Here is a 16,687-nt window from a genome sequence, read left to right on the forward strand (position 1 = left end):
CCCAGATCCAAGGTGGCACCTGTGCCAAGTCGGGCTGATTTGATAGTACTAAGTAGCTCCTGCAATCTGCCATGCAGAAGCGGGGCAGCTTACTTTTGTTTGCCAGGGAAACGGGCCGAGGTTTGTGTTTGGGGGCCTATGGCTGAGAGTGACCGGCTGGCTCCTGAAAAGCTACAATAGGCAGGATGGTGACCAGACCCATGGTGGCACCAGTGCCAAGTTGGGCTGGTTTGATAGTACCAAGTGGTTCCTGCAATCTGCCATCCAGAAGCAGGGCAGCTGAGTTTTGTTTGCCAGAGAAAAGGGCCTTGGTTTGTGTTTGGGGGCATATGGCTGGGTGTGGCCAGCTGGCTCCTTAAAATGCACGATATGCAACATGGCTCCCAGACCCAAGGTGGCACAAGTGCCAAGTTGGGCTGGTTTGATAGTACCAAGTGGCTCCTGCAATCTTCCATGATCACGTGGAGAAATACTTTCTGGTTTCAGCCTCATGCTCTTTCTTCTCTCCCTCAACTTCTCTATCACCTCTCATCTGGTTCACATGCGCTGTCTTCAAGGTCCACAGGCTACTTTTCACAGAATCTTCTGGCCTGATGAAGTAAGGATGATGAATAGAACAGAGCTGGGATCTATTTTCCAGTTTGGATAAAATGCATTCTGCACACAAATCCAAGGAGAACGGGCTGCCCCGATGCCCAGAAAATCTTTCACTCCTGCTAGTGTTCTACGTCAACCGCAACTTAGTCTGAAAGAAAAGCTTTTTCTCTGAGAGCATCTGAGAGGTTTGCATGAAGCACTGATATCTGACATATGCAATTTTGAATAGGAGAGGAAAAAGAAAATGGCAAGGAGTTTTTAATTTTAGTGGTTTCAATTTTAATTTCCGTGCACTTTTTCAAAACTTGTCAGCTCAAATGCCCATCAACATCTTTTAGTCATCTGTAAGTCAGTATTCATATAAAATGTGCTTCAAATCCAAAGAATTTCAAATTTGCACTCCAAGCTTCTATGCCTAGATTTATGATTTCCTACACATATTAGATGAAAGGAAGGCCTTTTTTACTGTGGGAGTGCTGGAACACTGGAACAGGTTGCCCAGAGAAGTTGTGGGTGTCCCATCCCTGAAAGTATTCAAGGTCACCTTGGACGGGGCTTGGAGCAGCAACAAAGGAGAAGCTTGATGGTAGAGAAACAAAGTTGGACTATAGAAGAAACTCGGATTGAAGTATAGGATCAAGTTTTCTCTCAGCTCTTGGGGTAAATTCAAAGTTGTACAAAATGACATTTATCTGTGCTATTCACTACTGTAACAGAAAGTTTCATGAAAACTGTACAGAAGATAGTAAATTTTAAAAGAGATAAGAATTACAGCATAAAATCCATGGGATAGGTTACAACATGAGACACTCTCTAAGAGAAAATCTCTGTGTTTCAGCACTTCATCGGGGTAAGATTTCATGAAGTGCCAAAGAAGGCGGCAAAATATCATTCGGGACATTATTTACTGGAATTCAGCCTGGCCATTAGTAGGAACTGCCTTTGAACATATCATGTAGATATACCACACACACTTTCCCTTCACTGAAAAATTACTGTTTACAACAAATAAGCAATTGACGATCAAAATTGATTGAAAGCATCTTAAACATGTCAAGTATTTCATTGTAGATGATCTGTGATCCAAATGCTTCTTCCACCTTCGAGAGGGACAGAAGAATTCTTCCATATCATGATGGTTTAAAATTGTATCAACCAATGTTTTCTGCTGAAAAGATATCATCTATTTTTTTCTATTTTTGGAAGAAAATATTCCTAGACATACAACAGGTGAGAACTAAGTAATTTTAAAGAAACAAATGAAATGAAAATATTCTGTAAATAGAATGAAATGAAAAGCTGTGTTTTAAATAGGAGCTAAATATTAAACAGAATTTTTGTACCAGGCATTTGAATTACTGCACCAGCTCTTTTGCCCATCAAGAGAGGCATTTAGCATTTCAGTCTTTTCCAAGGTGTTCATGATCTGCTATGCTGATCTCTGTGTGTGCCTAGGTGTGTGTGGAGGGGGGGGCATATGAAGGGGAGTGTGTATGTTTGCTTTACAATTGTTGTGGCAGATTCATGCCTCAGCTCCACATTTTGTTTTAAAAAGGTCACACCGAGTGGATATGAAGTTTACTATCAACAAGAGATCGATTCCCAAATCATCCATTTGACTCTCCCTTATAAATCATGTGCTTTGTTGCATATTTTATCAAATATACTTTCAAGCCAGATGGAGGAAGGAGGATGTGGGAATCCCTCCACCATCTTGCAACTTTTATGTAAGTAGGTTTTCAAGAAAATCATCATTTCTCTTTTAAATATGTCTGGAACAGGCATGATGGTAGTGTCAACCTGTTGGAGTTTTTGTTGCTGGAAGAAGTTGTACAAAAGGATTGGTTTTTACATTGACCAGTTACTGAATCAAGCGCAGGAATACATTGGAAATTTAGCTGGGGGTTCCTTTTCCCAGCAGACTACTTCTAGAACGAGCTTGTACACTGAAGCTGACTCTTTTGCTCTCTTTTTGTTTCTTTCCTATTTTCTTGGCTTCTTTGCCACTATCTAGACAATTTTGGAACTTTGTTCCCAACTAAAATGGTTTCAATAGTCTGATTGTGATCATACATTTTTACAAGGAATTTTTAAAATCTTTCCTCGAGTCCAGAAAGTCAAGGACTTAGATCTTTTTCTTCCCTTATCAATATTGCCATGAAATTGATAAATAAAGACCAACTCTTTATTTTTGTTTTTAACCCACGTAGATAATTCCCATCCATTAATCCATTTTGTGGACCAATAGCTGCCATTCTGATGGAAGCTGTCACTTCTTAACAATAGGCATTCTGTGACTATGTTGACAGCACTTTGGGTGAAGATCCTAACTGGTCTTAGATATACATAGGGAGAAATTTGCTCAGCCAGTGTCAGTCTTAAGCATGCGTATCAGAAGATCTTTCTAGAGCTGGGAATTTTCCCATGAAAGGGATTCAGTTAGGGAAGAGACACTTGTGCCAGAGTTTTACATTCTTCTTGAACACTGCTTAAGGAACTTAGATGCCATGTCCATTTGGATCTCTGTCTGCACAGAACTTTGTCATGCCAGTGCTTTGAAATGCATCTTGAAGAGAATTCACTAGCACAGAATGAAAGAGAGTGGAAGGGGTTGGTGGGGCTAACCAGGCCCAACCCCCCTGCCTAAACCAGGATACCTAGAGCCTCTTGCCCAGGATTCTATCTGGGTGTACTTTTAATGTCTTCAAAGATCCAGGCTCCACAATCTTTCTGGGCAGTCTGTGCCGTGGTTCAGTCACCCTGACAGTAAAGAAACATTTACTGATGTTCAAAGGCAATCTCCTGTATTTCAGTGTGTGCCCACTGCCTCTTGTCTTTTCCCTCAGCATCACTGAAAAGACACTGATTCCCTCCCCTTTGCACTATTGCTTCCATATATATGTGTGATGCCATGTAGAGGTATGTCAAAAACCTCCCTGAAGCCCAGGCAGATAATATTCCCTTCATCTACCAGTCAAGTTGATTCATCAGAGGAGTTTAAAGTGATGTTCAGCATGAAATTCCCCTGAAAAATCATGCTAACTACATTATTTGGTCATCTGTCATGTGCCTGGCAAGGATTTCCAGGAAGAGCTGCTTCATCAACTTCCTGGGGATAAAAAAGAGGCTGGCTGGTTTGTACTATGGCGAGTCCTCTTAATTGCCTTTTTTGAAGATGGGTGTCATTTGCTAACATCCACTCTTTAGCCTCTCTTGTCGTCTACATCTTAGCAAAACGCTTTTCCACTATGTCTGGCTAGGAAAAACTGTGCCAGCACAGAAAACATCTCCCATCGTGTTCTAGAAGTTGCACGGATGTCTGCCAAGTGTTTGGCAGGAAGAAAAGAAAAGTTGTCCAAAACAGCTTCCAATCGAATGTTCCTGTGATTGGAAAAGTCAGGAGAGTGCAAAGGTACTGTTTTCTATCAGTTGGCAAGGTGCGCACACAATCCCAGTGTTGTACAGCTTGCTTCTTCACCTTCCCGAAGCTGCCGCTCTCGCCGGCTGCCGGAGCCCAAGAAGCGGCTTCTTCGCGCAAAGACGATTGTGCCGCTCACAGGGCTCTCCTTAGCGCGGCTTCTGCCGAAAGACGCCCGGCAGCGGCTCTTACCTCCGGAGAGCATCCTACCTTCGTCTTTAGCTCCTCTTCTCATCTACACCTCGGCAAAAAGCTTCTCCACTATGTCTGGCTAGGAAAAACTGTGCCAGCACAGAAAACATCTCCCATCGTGTTCTAGAAGTTGCACGGATGTCTGCCAAGTGTTTGGCAGGAAGAAAAGAAAAGTTGTCCAAAACAGCTTCCAATCGAATGTTCCTGTGATTGGAAAAGTCAGGAGAGTGCAAAGGTACTGTTTTCTATCAGTTGGCAAGGTGCGCACACAATCCCAGTGTTGTACAGCTTGCTTCTTCACCTTCCCGAAGCTGCCGCTCTCGCCGGCTGCCGGAGCCCAAGAAGCGGCTTCTTCGCGCAAAGACGATTGTGCCGCTCACAGTGCTCTCCTTAGCGCGGCTTCTGCCGAAAGACGCCCGGCAGCGGCTCTTACCTCCGGAGAGCATCCTACCTTCGTCTTTCGCGTCTTTTGTAGTCTACATCTTAGCAAAACGCTTTTCCACTATGTCTGGCTAGGAAAAACTGTGCCAGCACAGAAAACATCTCCCATCGTGTTCTAGAAGTTGCACGGATGTCTGCCAAGTGTTTGGCAGGAAGAAAAGAAAAGTTGTCCAAAACAGCTTCCAATCGAATGTTCCTGTGATTGGAAAAGTCAGGAGAGTGCAAAGGTACTGTTTTCTATCAGTTGGCAAGGTGCGCACACAATCCCAGTGTTGTACAGCTTGCTTCTTCACCTTCCCGAAGCTGCCGCTCTCGCCGGCTGCCGGAGCCCAAGAAGCGGCTTCTTCGCGCAAAGACGATTGTGCCGCTCACAGTGCTCTCCTTAGCGCGGCTTCTGCCGAAAGACGCCCGGCAGCGGCTCTTACCTCCGGAGAGCATCCTACCTTCGTCTTTCGCGTCTTTTGTAGTCTACGTCTTAGCAAAACGCTTTTCCACTATGTCTGGCTAGGAAAAACTGTGCCAGCACAGAAAACATCTCCCATCGTGTTCTAGAAGTTGCACGGATGTCTGCCAAGTGTTTGGCAGGAAGAAAAGAAAAGTTGTCCAAAACAGCTTCCAATCGAATGTTCCTGTGATTGGAAAAGTCAGGAGAGTGCAAAGGTACTGTTTTCTATCAGTTGGCAAGGTGCGCACACAATCCCAGTGTTGTACAGCTTGCTTCTTCACCTTCCCGAAGCTGCCGCTCTCGCCGGCTGCCGGAGCCCAAGAAGCGGCTTCTTCGCGCAAAGACGATTGTGCCGCTCACAGTGCTCTCCTTAGCGCGGCTTCTGCCGAAAGACGCCCGGCAGCGGCTCTTACCTCCGGAGAGCATCCTACCTTCGTCTTTCGCGTCTTTTGTAGTCTACATCTTAGCAAAACGCTTTTCCACTATGTCTGGCTAGGAAAAACTGTGCCAGCACAGAAAACATCTCCCATCGTGTTCTAGAAGTTGCACGGATGTCTGCCAAGTGTTTGGCAGGAAGAAAAGAAAAGTTGTCCAAAACAGCTTCCAATCGAATGTTCCTGTGATTGGAAAAGTCAGGAGAGTGCAAAGGTACTGTTTTCTATCAGTTGGCAAGGTGCGCACACAATCCCAGTGTTGTACAGCTTGCTTCTTCACCTTCCCGAAGCTGCCGCTCTCGCCGGCTGCCGGAGCCCAAGAAGCGGCTTCTTCGCGCAAAGACGATTGTGCCGCTCACAGGGCTCTCCTTAGCGCGGCTTCTGCCGAAAGACGCCCGGCAGCGGCTCTTACCTCCGGAGAGCATCCTACCTTCGTCTTTCGCGTCTTTTGTAGTCTACATCTTAGCAAAACGCTTTTCCACTATGTCTGGCTAGGAAAAACTGTGCCAGCACAGAAAACATCTCCCATCGTGTTCTAGAAGTTGCACGGATGTCTGCCAAGTGTTTGGCAGGAAGAAAAGAAAAGTTGTCCAAAACAGCTTCCAATCGAATGTTCCTGTGATTGGAAAAGTCAGGAGAGTGCAAAGGTACTGTTTTCTATCAGTTGGCAAGGTGCGCACACAATCCCAGTGTTGTACAGCTTGCTTCTTCACCTTCCCGAAGCTGCCGCTCTCGCCGACTGCCGGAGCCGATGAATCGGCTTCTTCGCGCAAAGACGATTGTGCCGCTCACAGTGCTCTCCTTAGTGCGGCTTCTGCCGAAAGACGCCCGGCAGCGGCTCTTACCTCCGGAGAGCATCCTACCTTCGTCTTTCTCGTCTTTTGTAGTCTACATCTTAGCAAAACGCTTTTCCACTATGTCTGGCTAGGAAAAACTGTGCCAGCACAGAAAACATCTCCCATCGTGTTCTAGAAGTTGCACGGATGTCTGCCAAGTGTTTGGCAGGAAGAAAAGAAAAGTTGTCCAAAACAGCTTCCAATCGAATGTTCCTGTGATTGGAAAAGTCAGGAGAGTGCAAAGGTACTGTTTTCTATCAGTTGGCAAGGTGCGCACACAATCCCAGTGTTGTACAGCTTGCTTCTTCACCTTCCCGAAGCTGCCGCTCTCGCCGGCTGCCGGAGCCCAAGAAGCGGCTTCTTCGCGCAAAGACGATTGTGCCGCTCACAGTGCTCTCCTTAGCGCGGCTTCTGCCGAAAGACGCCCGGCAGCGGCTCTTACCTCCGGAGAGCATCCTACCTTCGTCTTTCGCGTCTTTTGTAGTCTACATCTTAGCAAAACGCTTTTCCACTATGTCTGGCTAGGAAAAACTGTGCCAGCACAGAAAACATCTCCCATCGTGTTCTAGAAGTTGCACGGATGTCTGCCAAGTGTTTGGCAGGAAGAAAAGAAAAGTTGTCCAAAACAGCTTCCAATCGAATGTTCCTGTGATTGGAAAAGTCAGGAGAGTGCAAAGGTACTGTTTTCTATCAGTTGGCAAGGTGCGCACACAATCCCAGTGTTGTACAGCTTGCTTCTTCACCTTCCCGAAGCTGCCGCTCTCGCCGGCTGCCGGAGCCCAAGAAGCGGCTTCTTCGCGCAAAGACGATTGTGCCGCTCACAGGGCTCTCCTTAGCGCGGCTTCTGCCGAAAGACGCCCGGCAGCGGCTCTTACCTCCGGAGAGCATCCTACCTTCGTCTTTCGCGTCTTTTGTAGTCTACATCTTAGCAAAACGCTTTTCCACTATGTCTGGCTAGGAAAAACTGTGCCAGCACAGAAAACATCTCCCATCGTGTTCTAGAAGTTGCACGGATGTCTGCCAAGTGTTTGGCAGGAAGAAAAGAAAAGTTGTCCAAAACAGCTTCCAATCGAATGTTCCTGTGATTGGAAAAGTCAGGAGAGTGCAAAGGTACTGTTTTCTATCAGTTGGCAAGGTGCGCACACAATCCCAGTGTTGTACAGCTTGCTTCTTCACCTTCCCGAAGCTGCCGCTCTCGCCGACTGCCGGAGCCGATGAATCGGCTTCTTCGCGCAAAGACGATTGTGCCGCTCACAGTGCTCTCCTTAGCGCGGCTTCTGCCGAAAGACGCCCGGCAGCGGCTCTTACCTCCGGAGAGCATCCTACCTTCGTCTTTCGCGTCTTTTGTAGTCTACATCTTAGCAAAACGCTTTTCCACTATGTCTGGCTAGGAAAAACTGTGCCAGCACAGAAAACATCTCCCATCGTGTTCTAGAAGTTGCACGGATGTCTGCCAAGTGTTTGGCAGGAAGAAAAGAAAAGTTGTCCAAAACAGCTTCCAATCGAATGTTCCTGTGATTGGAAAAGTCAGGAGAGTGCAAAGGTACTGTTTTCTATCAGTTGGCAAGGTGCGCACACAATCCCAGTGTTGTACAGCTTGCTTCTTCACCTTCCCGAAGCTGCCGCTCTCGCCGGCTGCCGGAGCCCAAGAAGCGGCTTCTTCGCGCAAAGACGATTGTGCCGCTCACAGTGCTCTCCTTAGCGCGGCTTCTGCCGAAAGACGCCCGGCAGCGGCTCTTACCTCCGGAGAGCATCCTACCTTCGTCTTTCGCGTCTTTTGTAGTCTACATCTTAGCAAAACGCTTTTCCACTATGTCTGGCTAGGAAAAACTGTGCCAGCACAGAAAACATCTCCCATCGTGTTCTAGAAGTTGCACGGATGTCTGCCAAGTGTTTGGCAGGAAGAAAAGAAAAGTTGTCCAAAACAGCTTCCAATCGAATGTTCCTGTGATTGGAAAAGTCAGGAGAGTGCAAAGGTACTGTTTTCTATCAGTTGGCAAGGTGCGCACACAATCCCAGTGTTGTACAGCTTGCTTCTTCACCTTCCCGAAGCTGCCGCTCTCGCCGGCTGCCGGAGCCCAAGAAGCGGCTTCTTCGCGCAAAGACGATTGTGCCGCTCACAGGGCTCTCCTTAGCGCGGCTTCTGCCGAAAGACGCCCGGCAGCGGCTCTTACCTCCGGAGAGCATCCTACCTTCGTCTTTCGCGTCTTTTGTAGTCTACATCTTAGCAAAACGCTTTTCCACTATGTCTGGCTAGGAAAAACTGTGCCAGCACAGAAAACATCTCCCATCGTGTTCTAGAAGTTGCACGGATGTCTGCCAAGTGTTTGGCAGGAAGAAAAGAAAAGTTGTCCAAAACAGCTTCCAATCGAATGTTCCTGTGATTGGAAAAGTCAGGAGAGTGCAAAGGTACTGTTTTCTATCAGTTGGCAAGGTGCGCACACAATCCCAGTGTTGTACAGCTTGCTTCTTCACCTTCCCGAAGCAGCCGCTTTCGCCGGCTGCCGGAGCCCAAGAAGCGGCTTCTTCGCGCAAAGACGATTGTGCCGCTCACAGTGCTCTCCTTAGCGCAGCTTCTGCCGAAAGACGCCCGGCAGCGGCTCTTACCTCCTGAGAGTGGCAGCTTCGGGAAGATGAAGAAGCAAGCTGTACAACACTGGGATTGTGTGCGCACCTTGCCAAATGATAGAAAACAGTACCTTTGCACTCTCCTGACTTTTCCAATCACATGAACATTCGATTGGAAGCTGTTTTGGACAACTTTTCTTTTCTTCCTCCCAAACACTTGGCAGACATCCGTGCAACTTCTAGAACACGATGGGAGATGTTTTCTGTGCTGGCACGGGTTTTCCTAGCCAGACATAGTGGAAAAGCGTTTTGCTAAGATGTAGACTACAAAAGACGCGAAAGACGAAGGTAGGATGCTCTCCGGAGGTAAGAGCCGCTGCCGGGCGTCTTTCGGCAGAAGCCGCGCTAAGGAGAGCCCTGTGAGCGGCACAATCGTCTTTGCGCGAAGAAGCCGCTTCTTGGGCTCCGGCAGCCGGCGAGAGCGGCAGCTTCGGGAAGGTGAAGAAGCAAGCTGTACAACACTGGGATTGTGTGCGCACCTTGCCAACTGATAGAAAACAGTACCTTTGCACTCTCCTGACTTTTCCAATCACAGGAACATTCGATTGGAAGCTGTTTTGGACAACTTTTCTTTTCTTCCTGCCAAACACTTGGCAGACATCCGTGCAACTTCTAGAACACGATGGGAGATGTTTTCTGTGCTGGCACAGTTTTTCCTAGCCAGACATAGTGGAAAAGCGTTTTGCTAAGATGTAGACTACAAAAGACGCGAAAGACGAAGGTAGGATGCTCTCCGGAGGTAAGAGCCGCTGCCGGGCGTCTTTCGGCAGAAGCCGCGCTAAGGAGAGCACTGTGAACGGCACAATCGTCTTTGCGCGAAGAAGCCGCTTCTTGGGCTCCGGCAGCCGGCGAGAGCGGCAGCTTCGGGAAGGTGAAGAAGCAAGCTGTACAACACTGGGATTGTGTGCGCACCTTGCCAACTGATAGAAAACAGTACCTTTGCACTCTCCTGACTTTTCCAATCACAGGAACATTCGATTGGAAGCTGTTTTGGACAACTTTTCTTTTCTTCCTGCCAAACACTTGGCAGACATCCGTGCAACTTCTAGAACACGATGGGAGATGTTTTCTGTGCTGGCACAGTTTTTCCTAGCCAGACATAGTGGAAAAGCGTTTTGCTAAGATGTAGACTACAAAAGACGCGAAAGACGAAGGTAGGATGCTCTCCGGAGGTAAGAGCCGCTGCCGGGCGTCTTTCGGCAGAAGCCGCGCTAAGGAGAGCACTGTGAGCGGCACAATCGTCTTTGCGCGAAGAAGCCGCTTCTTGGGCTCCGGCAGCCGGCGAGAGCGGCAGCTTCGGGAAGGTGAAGAAGCAAGCTGTACAACACTGGGATTGTGTGCGCACCTTGCCAACTGATAGAAAACAGTACCTTTGCACTCTCCTGACTTTTCCAATCACAGGAACATTCGATTGGAAGCTGTTTTGGACAACTTTTCTTTTCTTCCTGCCAAACACTTGGCAGACATCCGTGCAACTTCTAGAACACGATGGGAGATGTTTTCTGTGCTGGCACAGTTTTTCCTAGCCAGACATAGTGGAAAAGCGTTTTGCTAAGATGTAGACTACAAAAGACGCGAAAGACGAAGGTAGGATGCTCTCCGGAGGTAAGAGCCGCTGCCGGGCGTCTTTCGGCAGAAGCCGCGCTAAGGAGAGCACTGTGAGCGGCACAATCGTCTTTGCGCGAAGAAGCCGCTTCTTGGGCTCCGGCAGCCGGCGAGAGCGGCAGCTTCGGGAAGGTGAAGAAGCAAGCTGTACAACACTGGGATTGTGTGCGCACCTTGCCAACTGATAGAAAACAGTACCTTTGCACTCTCCTGACTTTTCCAATCACAGGAACATTCGATTGGAAGCTGTTTTGGACAACTTTTCTTTTCTTCCTGCCAAACACTTGGCAGACATCCGTGCAACTTCTAGAACACGATGGGAGATGTTTTCTGTGCTGGCACAGTTTTTCCTAGCCAGACATAGTGGAGAAGCTTTTTGCCGAGGTGTAGATGAGAAGAGGAGCTAAAGACGAAGGTAGGGTGCTCTCCGGAGGTAAGAGCCGCTGCCGGGCGTCTTTCGGCAGAAGCCGCGCTAAGGAGAGCACTGTGAGCGGCACAATCGTCTTTGCGCGAAGAAGCCGCTTCTTGGGCTCCGGCAGCCGGCGAGAGCGGCAGCTTCGGGAAGGTGAAGAAGCAAGCTGTACAACACTGGGATTGTGTGCGCACCTTGCCAACTGATAGAAAACAGTACCTTTGCACTCTCCTGACTTTTCCAATCACAGGAACATTCGATTGGAAGCTGTTTTGGACAACTTTTCTTTTCTTCCTGCCAAACACTTGGCAGACATCCGTGCAACTTCTAGAACACGATGGGAGATGTTTTCTGTGCTGGCACAGTTTTTCCTAGCCAGACATAGTGGAAAAGCGTTTTGCTAAGATGTAGACGACAAGAGAGGCTAAAGAGTGGATGTTAGCATATGACACCCATCTTCAAAAAAGGCAATTAAGAGGACTCGCCATAGTACAAACCAGCCAGCCTCTTTTTTATCCCCAGGAAGTTGATGAAGCAGCTCTTCCTGGAAATCCTTGCCAGGCACATGACAGATGACCAAATAATGTAGTTAGCATGATTTTTCAGGGGAATTTCATGCTGAACATCACTTTAAACTCCTCTGATGAATCAACTTGACTGGTAGATGAAGGGAATATTATCTGCCTGGGCTTCAGGGAGGTTTTTGACATACCTCTACATGGCATCACACATACATATGGAAGCAATAGTGCAAAGGGGAGGGAATCAGTGTCTTTTCAGTGATGCTGAGGGTAAAGACAAGAGGCAGTGGGCACACACTGAAATACAGGAGATTGCCTTTGAACATCAGTAAATGTTTCTTTACTGTCAGGGTGACTGAACCACGGCACAGACTGCCCAGAAAGATTGTGGAGCCTGGATCTTTGAAGACATTAAAAGTACACCCAGATAGAATCCTGGGCAAGAGGCTCTAGGTATCCTGGTTTAGGCAGGGGGGTTGGGCCTGGTTAGCCCCACCAACCCCTTCCACTCTCTTTCATTCTGTGCTAGTGAATTCTCTTCAAGATGCATTTCAAAGCACTGGCATGACAAAGTTCTGTGCAGACAGAGATCCAAATGGACATGGCATCTAAGTTCCTTAAGCAGTGTTCAAGAAGAATGTAAAACTCTGGCACAAGTGTCTCTTCCCTAACTGAATCCCTTTCATGGGAAAATTCCCAGCTCTAGAAAGATCTTCTGATACGCATGCTTAAGACTGACACTGGCTGAGCAAATTTCTCCCTATGTATATCTAAGACCAGTTAGGATCTTCACCCAAAGTGCTGTCAACATAGTCACAGAATGCCTATTGTTAAGAAGTGACAGCTTCCATCAGAATGGCAGCTATTGGTCCACAAAATGGATTAATGGATGGGAATTATCTACGTGGGTTAAAAACAAAAATAAAGAGTTGGTCTTTATTTATCAATTTCATGGCAATATTGATAAGGGAAGAAAAAGATCTAAGTCCTTGACTTTCTGGACTCGAGGAAAGATTTTAAAAATTCCTTGTAAAAATGTATGATCACAATCAGACTATTGAAACCATTTTAGTTGGGAACAAAGTTCCAAAATTGTCTAGATAGTGGCAAAGAAGCCAAGAAAATAGGAAAGAAACAAAAAGAGAGCAAAAGAGTCAGCTTCAGTGTACAAGCTCGTTCTAGAAGTAGTCTGCTGGGAAAAGGAACCCCCAGCTAAATTTCCAATGTATTCCTGCGCTTGATTCAGTAACTGGTCAATGTAAAAACCAATCCTTTTGTACAACTTCTTCCAGCAACAAAAACTCCAACAGGTTGACACTACCATCATGCCTGTTCCAGACATATTTAAAAGAGAAATGATGATTTTCTTGAAAACCTACTTACATAAAAGTTGCAAGATGGTGGAGGGATTCCCACATCCTCCTTCCTCCATCTGGCTTGAAAGTATATTTGATAAAATATGCAACAAAGCACATGATTTATAAGGGAGAGTCAAATGGATGATTTGGGAATCGATCTCTTGTTGATAGTAAACTTCATATCCACTCGGTGTGACCTTTTTAAAACAAAATGTGGAGCTGAGGCATGAATCTGCCACAACAATTGTAAAGCAAACATACACACTCCCCTTCATATGCCCCCCCCTCCACACACACCTAGGCACACACAGAGATCAGCATAGCAGATCATGAACACCTTGGAAAAGACTGAAATGCCTCTCTTGATGGGCAAAAGAGCTGGTGCAGTAATTCAAATGCCTGGTACAAAAATTCTGTTTAATATTTAGCTCCTATTTAAAACACAGCTTTTCATTTCATTCTATTTACAGAATATTTTCATTTCATTTGTTTCTTTAAAATTACTTAGTTCTCACCTGTTGTATGTCTAGGAATATTTTCTTCCAAAAATAGAAAAAAATAGATGATATCTTTTCAGCAGAAAACATTGGTTGATACAATTTTAAACCATCATGATATGGAAGAATTCTTCTGTCCCACTCGAAGGTGGAAGAAGCATTTGGATCACAGATCATCTACAATGAAATACTTGACATGTTTAAGATGCTTTCAATCAATTTTGATCGTCAATTGCTTATTTGTTGTAAACAGTAATTTTTCAGTGAAGGGAAAGTGTGTGTGGTATATCTACATGATATGTTCAAAGGCAGTTCCTACTAATGGCCAGGCTGAATTCCAGTAAATAATGTCCCGAATGATATTTTGCCGCCTTCTTTGGCACTTCATGAAATCTTACCCCGATGAAGTGCTGAAACACAGAGATTTTCTCTTAGAGAGTGTCTCATGTTGTAACCTATCCCATGGATTTTATGCTGTAATTCTTATCTCTTTTAAAATTTACTATCTTCTGTACAGTTTTCATGAAACTTTCTGTTACAGTAGTGAATAGCACAGATAAATGTCATTTTGTACAACTTTGAATTTACCCCAAGAGCTGAGAGAAAACTTGATCCTATACTTCAATCCGAGTTTCTTCTATAGTCCAACTTTGTTTCTCTACCATCAAGCTTCTCCTTTGTTGCTGCTCCAAGCCCCGTCCAAGGTGACCTTGAATACTTTCAGGGATGGGACACCCACAACTTCTCTGGGCAACCTGTTCCAGTGTTCCAGCACTCCCACAGTAAAAAAGGCCTTCCTTTCATCTAATATGTGTAGGAAATCATAAATCTAGGCATAGAAGCTTGGAGTGCAAATTTGAAATTCTTTGGATTTGAAGCACATTTTATATGAATACTGACTTACAGATGACTAAAAGATGTTGATGGGCATTTGAGCTGACAAGTTTTGAAAAAGTGCACGGAAATTAAAATTGAAACCACTAAAATTAAAAACTCCTTGCCATTTTCTTTTTCCTCTCCTATTCAAAATTGCATATGTCAGATATCAGTGCTTCATGCAAACCTCTCAGATGCTCTCAGAGAAAAAGCTTTTCTTTCAGACTAAGTTGCGGTTGACGTAGAACACTAGCAGGAGTGAAAGATTTTCTGGGCATCGGGGCAGCCCGTTCTCCTTGGATTTGTGTGCAGAATGCATTTTATCCAAACTGGAAAATAGATCCCAGCTCTGTTCTATTCATCATTCTTACTTCATCAGGCCAGAAGATTCTGTGAAAAGTAGCCTGTGGACCTTGAAGACAGCGCATGTGAACCAGATGAGAGGTGATAGAGAAGTTGAGGGAGAGAAGAAAGAGCATGAGGCTGAAACCAGAAAGTATTTCTCCACGTGATCATGGAAGATTGCAGGAGCCACTTGGTACTATCAAACCAGCCCAACTTGGCACTGGTGCCACCTTGGGTCTGGGAGCCATGTTGCATATCGTGCATTTTAAGGAGCCAGCTGGCCACACCCAGCCATATGCCCCCAAACACAAACCAAGGCCCTTTTCTCTGGCAAACAAAACTCAGCTGCCCTGCTTCTGGATGGCAGATTGCAGGAACCACTTGGTACTATCAAACCAGCCCAACTTGGCACTGGTGCCACCATGGGTCTGGTCACCATCCTGCCTATTGTAGCTTTTCAGGAGCCAGCCGGTCACTCTCAGCCATAGGCCCCCAAACACAAACCTCGGCCCGTTTCCCTGGCAAACAAAAGTAAGCTGCCCCGCTTCTGCATGGCAGATTGCAGGAGCTACTTAGTACTATCAAATCAGCCCGACTTGGCACAGGTGCCACCTTGGATCTGGGAACCATCCTGTGTATCGTGGATTTTCAGGGGCCAGCCGGCCACTCTCAGCCATATGCCCCCAAAAACAAACCACGGACCTTTTCTCTGGCAAACAAAAATCAGCTGCCCCACTTCTGGATGGCAGATTGCAGGAGCCACTTGGGACTATCACACCAGCACAACATGGCACTGCTGCCACCTTGGATCTGGGAACAATCCTGCGTATCGTACATATTCAGGAACCAGCCGAACACTCCCAGCCACAGGCCCCCAAACACAAACAACGGCCCATTTCCCTGGCAAACAAAACTCAGCTGCCCCGCTTCTGGATGGCAGTTTGCAGGAGCCACTTGGGACTATCAAACCAGCCCGACTTGGTAATGGTACCACCTTGGATCTGGGAACCATCCGGCGTATCGTGGATTTTCAGGGGCCAGCCGGTCATTCCCAGCCATATGCCCCCAAACACAAACCTCGGCCCTTTCCTCTGGCAAACAAAACTCAACTGCCCCTCTTCTGGATGGCAAATTGCAGGACGCACTTGGTACTACAAAAAGAGCCCGACTTGGCAGTGGTGCCACCTTGGCTCTGGGAACCATCCTGCGTATCGAGCATTTTAAGGAGCCAGCCGGCAATTCCCAGCCGTATGCCCCAAAAAGAGACCATGGACATTTTCTCTGGCAAAAAAAACTCAGCTGTCCCGCTTCTGGATGGCAGATTGCAGGAGTCACTTTGAACCATACAACCAGCCTTACTTGGCACTGGTGCCACCTTGGATCTGGGAACCATCCTGCCTATCGTTGATTTTCAGGGGCCAGCCGGCCACTCTCAGCCATAGGCCCCCAAACACAAACCACAGCCCTTTTCTCTAGCAAACAAAATTCAACTGCCCCGCTTCTGGATGGCAAATTGCAGGAGCCACTGGGTACTACAAAAACAGCCTGACTTGGCACTGGTGCCACCTTGCGTCTGGTTACCATGCGGCGTATCGTGCATTTTAAGGAGCCAGGTGGCCACTCCCAGCCATATGCCCCCAAACACAACCCACGGCCCTTTTCTCTGGCAAACAAAACTCAGCTGCCCCGCTTCTGGATGGCAGATTGCAGGAGACACTTGGTACTATCAAACCAGCCCGACTTGGCACTGGTGCCACCTTGGGTCTGGGAACCATCCTGCGTATTGTGGATTGTCCGGAGACAGCCGACCACTCTCGGCCACAGAGCCCAATCAAAAACAAAGGTCCGTTTCCCTGGCAAAAAAAACTCAGCCGCCCCGCTTCTGGATGGGAGATTGCAGGAGGCACTTGACACTGTCAAACGAGCCCCACTTGGCACTGGTGCCACCTTGGGTCTGGGAACCATGCTGCGTATCGTGGATTTTCAGGAGCCAGCCGGCCACTGCCAGCCACAGGCCCCCAAACACAAACCACAGCCTTTTCCTCTGGCAAACAAAACTCAGCTGCCCCGCTTCTGGATGGC

This window comes from Melospiza melodia, chromosome 3 (genome assembly GCF_035770615.1).
Source record: "Melospiza melodia melodia isolate bMelMel2 chromosome 3, bMelMel2.pri, whole genome shotgun sequence".
Taxonomy (NCBI): domain Eukaryota; kingdom Metazoa; phylum Chordata; class Aves; order Passeriformes; family Passerellidae; genus Melospiza; species Melospiza melodia.